The sequence below is a fragment of the Oncorhynchus gorbuscha genome, linkage group LG02 (assembly GCF_021184085.1).
Source record: "Oncorhynchus gorbuscha isolate QuinsamMale2020 ecotype Even-year linkage group LG02, OgorEven_v1.0, whole genome shotgun sequence".
Classification (NCBI taxonomy): Eukaryota; Metazoa; Chordata; class Actinopteri; order Salmoniformes; family Salmonidae; genus Oncorhynchus; species Oncorhynchus gorbuscha.
Window position 1 is genome coordinate 99,266,746 of NC_060174.1, and position 7,500 is coordinate 99,274,245.

General features: G+C 46.1%; 1 protein-coding gene across 3 annotated transcripts in view; it reads left to right on the plus strand.

Annotated features, from left to right (window-relative positions):
- LOC124014129 (rho GTPase-activating protein 26-like) overlaps positions 1 to 7,500 on the plus strand; it is a 173,781-nt gene that overhangs the window by 64,857 nt on the left and 101,424 nt on the right. The window lies entirely within an intron of this gene.

A 7,500-nucleotide genomic window follows, 5' to 3' on the forward strand; every position in this document is an offset into this window, starting at 1 on the left:
GACTGTAGTCACATAGCAAAGCCCTAACTGAAGTGGCTGTAGTCACAGCCCTAACTGAAGTGACTGTAGTCACATAGCAAAGCCCTAACTGAAGTGACTGTAGTCACATAGCAAAGCCCAAACTGAAGTGACTGTAGTCACAGCCCTAACTGAAGTGACTGTAGTCACATAGCAAAGCCCTAACTGAAGTGACTGTAGTCACAGGACTAACTGAAGTGACTGTAGTCACATAGCAAAGCCCTAACTGAAGTGACTGTAGTCACAGCCCTAACTGAAGTGACTGTAGTCACATAGCACAGCCCTAACTGAAGTGACTGTAGTCACATAGCAAAGCCCAAACTGAAGTGACTGTAGTCACATAGCAAAGCCCAAACTGAAGTGACTGTAGTCACATAGACAAAGCCCTAACTGAAGTGTACTAGCAAAGCCCAAAGTCACAGCCCTAACTGAAGTGAAGTGCCCAAACTGTAGTCACTGTAGTCACATAGCAAAGCCTAACTGAAGTGACTGTAGTCACAGCCCTAACTGAAGTGACTGTAGTCACATAGCAAAGCCCAAACTGAAGTGACTGTAGTCACATAGCACAGCCCTAACTGAAGTGACTGTAGTCACTAACTAGCACAGTCACCTAACTGAAGTGACTGTAGTCACATAGCAAAGCCCAAACTGAAGTGACTGTAGTCACATAGCACAGCCCTAACTGAAGTGACTGTAGTCACATAGCAAAGCCCAAACTGAAGTGACTGTAGTCACATAGCAAAGCCCTAACTGAAGTGACTGTACTCACATAGCAAAGCCCAAACTGAAGTGACTGTAGTCACATAGCAAAGCCCTAACTGAAGTGACTGTAGTCACATAGCAAAGCCCAAACTGAAGTGACTGTAGTCACATAGCAAAGCCCAAACTGAAGTGACTGTAGTCACATAGCAAAGCCCTAACTGAAGTGACTGTCGTCACAGCCCTAACTGAAGTGACTGTAGTCACATAGCAAAGCCCAAACTGAAGTGACTGTAGTCACATAGCACAGCCCTAACTGAAGTGACTGTACTCACATAGCAAAGCCCAAACTGAAGTGACTGTAGTCACATAGCAAAGCCCTAACTGAAGTGACTGTAAAGCCCAAACTGAAGTGACTGTAGTCACATAGCAAAGCCCTAACTGAAGTGACTGTCATAGCAAAGTCACAGCCTAACTGAAGTGACTGTAGTCACATAGCAAAGCCCTAACTGAAGTGACTGTAGTCACATAGCAAAGCCCTGACTGAAACTGAAGTGACTGTAGTCACATAGCAAAGCCCTAACTGAAGTGACTGTAGTCACATAGCAAAGCCCTAACTGAAGTGACTGTCGTCACAGCCCTAACTGAAGTGACTGTAGTCACATAGCACAGCCCTAACTGAAGTGACTGTAGTCACAGCCCTAACTGAAGTGACTGTAGTCACATAGCAAAGCCCTAACTGAAGTGACTGTAGTCACATAGCAAAGCCCAAACTGAAGTGACTGTAGTCACATAGCACAGCCCTAACTGAAGTGACTGTAGTCACAGCCCTAACTGAAGTGACTGTAGTCACAGCCCTAACTGAAGTGACTGTAGTCACATAGCAAAGCCCTAACTGAAGTGACTGTACTCACATAGCAAAGCCCAAACTGAAGTGACTGTCGTCACATAGCAAAGCCCTAACTGAAGTGACTGTACTCACATAGCAAAGCCCTAACTGGTGACTGTAGTCACATAGCAAAGCCCAAACTGAAGTGACTGTAGTCACATAGCAAAGCCCTAACTGAAGTGACTGTACTCACATAGCAAATCTCTAAGTGAAGTGACTGTATCTTGGCCTCCCTTCCTTTCAGGTAAAACTGTAATCATTGGTTTCCTCAGCTGCCTGGGTCAAGTCAGGAGTTGAGACAAATCCAATGCTGTGTTGCTACTGAAATATGCCTTTGTTTTCTGAATGAATAGTGTTTATATATAGTGCTGCAGAGCACTCTGGCTGCTTGTGGATATCCTGTTGATATGGTTACATGGCCCGGCCTTAAAGTGGAGTCACATAGTCAGGGACACACATACTCACAGACAGCACTGTAGTTGTTTCATTCGCACGCGCGTTCGTGCATGTCTGTGGTATGTCATGCATTTGCATCGCAAAAGCCTTTGTCGGTGCACTGCGGTGAGATTAGGCCTACTGTGTGGTGAACTGTGTCCTAGTGATGGGGACATCATTAACGAACCTCGGCCATGTCTCAGACACACACGTCTAGTCAGTAGTTGGCACTACCAGACACCTGACCACTCCAGTCTAAAACACACATAACCTAAAGAGCTGTGGTAAGCTTCAGCCATGTTTTTCTTATTCCCCCCCCCACACACACTGCAGCTCCCACTCCATCCTACTACTGACAGACTTTCACTGACACGGTCAATGTGTACTGCTACTGTCATTTGTCATGTTTAAATTGCTCTGTTGCTTCCGGGTGCAGGCACTCTGGCGGATTCACGTTCCTTCCCCCTCATTGCAGGTCTGTGCCTGTCTTCAGGGGCCCTGTGAGATTGTGTTCCAGGGGCTAGAGAGCGGGACTGTGCTGCATCATTGTGTGGTGGGCCGGCGAGATCAGGAAGCAGAGGATAGAGGAGGAGAAGTGGGGGTAGAGGGCTGGAGAGGAGGGACTGTGCTGCATCATTGTGTGGTGGGCTGGCGAGATCAGGAAGCAGAGGATAGAGGAGGAGAAGTGGGGGTAGAGGGCTGGAGAGGAGGGACTGTGCTGCATCATTGTGCGGTGGGCCGGGGAGATCAGGAAGCAGAGGATAGAGGAGGAGAAGTGGGGGTAGAGGGCTGGAGAGGCGGGAGTCAATAAGGTAATTTATTTTTTGCGTGTATCCCTGGCCGCTCTCCTTCCTCCTCTGGCATCTCAGAACGTCCCGTGACAGTAATGGCAGCGGTTAGCTTAATGCTTACTATCAAAGCCAAAGACTAATTACCCATGTGTGTTCTGGCTCTGGCCGGGGGTGTTGCATAGCATTTGGCTGGAACAAGGACTCTGGGTAGCCAGGCAAGCTTTCCTCTGGCTGGGATTGAGTTACAGCACCTTTTACAAGAGATCTCTTTACAAAAACCCAACTGGCTGCACAGGTGATTCATCATATTTAATATGTGTAGCCTTGTGGTTAGAGCGTTGGGCCAGTGACCGAAAGGTAGCTATTTTCAATCCCAGAGTCAACAAGGTGAACATTCTGCCAATGTGCCCTTGAGCAAGGCACTTAACCCTAATTTCTCCAGGGTCACCATTGATAATGGCAGACCCTGGCTGTCACCCCGCTCTCCAAGGGTGTCTCAGGGAGAGTTGGGATATGCAAAAAACACATTTCCAATTCATACATGTGTATTAATACACATGTGTACATGTGTGAAACAGGACAAGTATTATCACCACCAAATGATGTATTATTATAGAATGAATCGGATGGGGCAACAATGTGGTTTTGACTTGGGACAATGTGAATTTAGCATCTTAGTTCTGATGAGTAGGGCTGTGACGGTCACTATTTTGTTTGTTCACTTGTTTACATGGATGAATGTCAGGGTGGCAGGTAGCCTAGTGGTTAGAGCGTTGGGCCAATAACTGAAAGGTAGCCTAGTGGTTAGAGCGTTGGGCCAATAACTGAAAGGTAGCCTAGTGGTTAGAGCGTTGGGCCAATAACTGAAAGGTAGCCTAGTGGTTAGAGCGTTGGGCCAATAACTGAAAGGTAGCCTAGTGGTTAGAGCGTTGGGCCAATAACTGAAAGGTAGCCTAGTGGTTAGAGCGTTGGGCCAATAACTGAAAGGTAGCCTAGTGGTTAGAGCGTTGGGCCAATAACTGAAAGGTAGCCTAGTGGTTAGAGCGTTGGGCCAATAACTGAAAGGTAGCCTAGTGGTTAGAGCGTTGGGCCAATAACTGAAAGGTAGCCTAGTGGTTAGAGCGTTGGGCCAATAACTGAAAGGTAGCCTAGTGGTTAGAGCGTTGGGCCAATAACTGAAAGGTAGCCTAGTGGTTAGAGCGTTGGGCCAATAACTGAAAGGTAGCCTAGTGGTTAGAGCGTTGGGCCAATAACTGAAAGGTAGCCTAGTGGTTAGAGCGTTGGGCCAATAACTGAAAGGTAGCCTAGTGGTTAGAGCGTTGGGCCAATAACTGAAAGGTAGCCTAGTGGTTAGAGCGTTGGGCCAATAACTGAAAGGTAGCCTAGTGGTTAGAGCGTTGGGCCAATAACTGAAAGGTAGCCTAGTGGTTAGAGCGTTGGGCCAATAACTGAAAGGTAGCCTAGTGGTTAGAGCGTTGGGCCAATAACTGAAAGGTAGCCTAGTGGTTAGAGCGTTGGGCCAATAACTGAAAGGTAGCCTAGTGGTTAGAGCGTTGGGCCAATAACTGAAAGGTAGCCTAGTGGTTAGAGCGTTGGGCCAATAATAACTGAAAGGTAGCCTAGTGGTTAGAGCGTTGGGCCAATAACTGAAAGGTAGCCTAGTGGTTAGAGCGTTGGGCCAATAACTGAAAGGTAGCCTAGTGGTTAGAGCGTTGGGCCAATAACTGAAAGGTAGCCTAGTGGTTAGAGCGTTGGGCCAATAACTGAAAGGTAGCCTAGTGGTTAGAGCGTTGGGCCAATAACTGAAAGGTAGCCTAGTGGTTAGAGCGTTGGGCCAATAACTGAAAGGTAGCCTAGTGGTTAGAGCGTTGGGCCAATAACTGAAAGGTAGCCTAGTGGTTAGAGCGTTGGGCCAATAACTGAAAGGTAGCCTAGTGGTTAGAGCGTTGGGCCAATAACTGAAAGGTAGCCTAGTGGTTAGAGCGTTGGGCCAATAACTGAAAGGTAGCCTAGTGGTTAGAGCGTTGGGCCAATAACTGAAAGGTAGCCTAGTGGTTAGAGCGTTGGGCCAATAACTGAAAGGTAGCCTAGTGGTTAGAGCGTTGGGCCAATAACTGAAAGGTAACAATAACTGAAAGGTAGCCTAGTGGTTAGAGCGTTGGGCCAATAACTGAAAGGTAGCCTAGTGGTTAGAGCGTTGGGCCAATAACTGAAAGGTAGCCTAGTGGTTGGTTAGAAAGGTAGCCTAGTGGTTAGAGCGTTGGGCCAATAACTGAAAGGTAGCCTAGTGGTTGTGGTAGCCTTGTGGTTAGAGCGTTGGGCCAATAACTGAAAGGTAGCCTAGTGGTTAGAGCGTTGGGCCAATAACTGAAAGGTAACCTAGTGGTTAGAGCGTTGGGCCAATAACTGAAAGGTAGCCTAGTGGTTAGAGCGTTGGGCCAATAACTGAAAGGTAGCCTAGTGATTAGAGCGTTGGGCCAATAACTGAAAGGTCGCTTGATTGAATCCCTGAGCTGACAAGGTAAAAATCTGTTGTTCTGCCCTTGAACAAGGCAGTTACCAGGCCGTCATTGTAAATAAGAATTTGTTCTTAACTGACTTGCCTAGTTAAATAAAGGTCAAATTAAAAATATGCTTCTGGATAAAACCGGTTTGAAACAAGCCATTACACTTTGTTATTATAATTTTATTATGATTATTCAGGTTATTACTTCTAAATATTTAATCAACAAATGAAGAAATGCCAGTTTGGAGAGGATGTGTCGCATTTTCATATTGACAACATTAACCGAGTCAAAATAATGTCCTTGTCTGCCGGCTTATTATGTATGTCATGTATTCTTTCTATGTTCAAAACCAGACGAATTCCGATGGGTTTTCTCCAACTTTATTCGCACAACGTTACAAACCCAGCTGCTGCGGTCATTCGATGGAATTGACATATGTTCTTCAAAGAGAAAACGCCGTATTGGGAGACATAATGTAGCCCAAGCAACTGAAATAACACGCCTTTTACAAGATTACATGACAGGAGTGTTTGAGTGACAAGGTGAAAATCTGTCGTTCTCTGCCCCTGAACAAGGCAGTTAACCCACTGTTCCCTGGTAGGCTGTCATTGTAAATAAGAATTTGTTCTTAACTAACTTTCCTATTTAAATAAAGCTTAAATAAAAATGTAAAGCATATTTATCAGCGACGCTGACTATCAAGGGGGATGATGGTGTTGGAAAGATTTCATTTGAATAGATGAAAAAAATGACTTTGTTGACTTACTGTGTGAGGTGAAGAAAATAATGACTGAGAAGCCCAGCTGGTGAGTTAAGACAATCAGAAATCACACATCCCCAAATGGGCACTTAGCTATATTTCACCTTTGCGATAAGCAGTCCAGGTACCTCTATGTGTGCTCAGGTACATGCAGTGTTTAAACTACTAGCACACAGCTCGGACACCCATGCATACCCCACAAGACATGCCACCAGAGGTCTCAATCCCCAGGTCCAGAACCACATAGAGCCATGACAACATGGAACTATATTCCACATCAGGTAACTGATGCAAGCAGTGAAATTAGATTTTAAAAAACAGATAGAAATACATGGAACAGCGATGACTGTGAAGAGACACACACACAGGTACACACACAGGTACAAACACACGCACACACGATAACATACACACACATTGTAATATAGTTGTATGGTAGTATTATACATTTTGTATTAAAGACATGTAGCGGTGTAACAATGTTATATGATGTACTGTTTTATCTTTCTTTTATGTGTTTGGACCCCAGGAAGAGTAGCTGCTGCCTTGGCAGGAACTAATGGGGATCTCTAATAAACCCCAGGAAGAGTAGCTGCTGCCTTGGCAGGAACTAATGGGGATCCTTAATAAACCCCAGGAAGAGTAGCTGCTGCATTGGCAGGAACTAATGGGGATCTCTAATAAACCCCAGGAAGAGTAGCTGCTGCCTTGGCAGGAACTAATGGGGATCTCTAATAAACCCCAGGAAGAGTAGCTGCTGCATTGGCAGGAACTAATGGGGATCCCTAATAAACCCCAGGAAGAGTAGCTGCTGCCTTGACAGGAACTAATGGGGATCTCTAATAAACCCCAGGAAGAGTAGCTGCTGCATTGGCAGGAACTAATGGGGATCTCTAATAAACCCCAGGAAGAGTAGCTGCTGCATTGGCAGGAACTAATGGGGATCCATAATAAACCCCAGGAAGAGTAGCTGCTGCCTTGGCAGGAACTAATGGGGATCTCTAATAAACCCCAGGAAGAGTAGCTGCTGCCTTGGCAGGAACTAATGGGGATCCCTAATAAACCCCAGGAAGAGTAGCTGCTGCCTTGGCAGGAACTAATGGGGATCCCTAATAAACCCCAGGAAGAGGTAATGGGGATCCCTGCTGCCTTGGCAGGAACTAATGGGGATCCCTAATAAACCCCAGGAAGAGTAGCTGCTGCCTTGGCAGGAACTAATGGGGATCCCTAATAAACCCCAGGAAGATTAGCTGCTGCCTTGGCAGGAACTAATGGGGATCTCTAATAAACCCCAGGAAGAGTAGCTGCTGCCTTGGCAGGAACTAATGGGGATCCCTAATAAACCCCAGGAAGAGTAGCTGCTGCCTTGGCAGGAACTAATGGGGATCCCTAATAATGTCA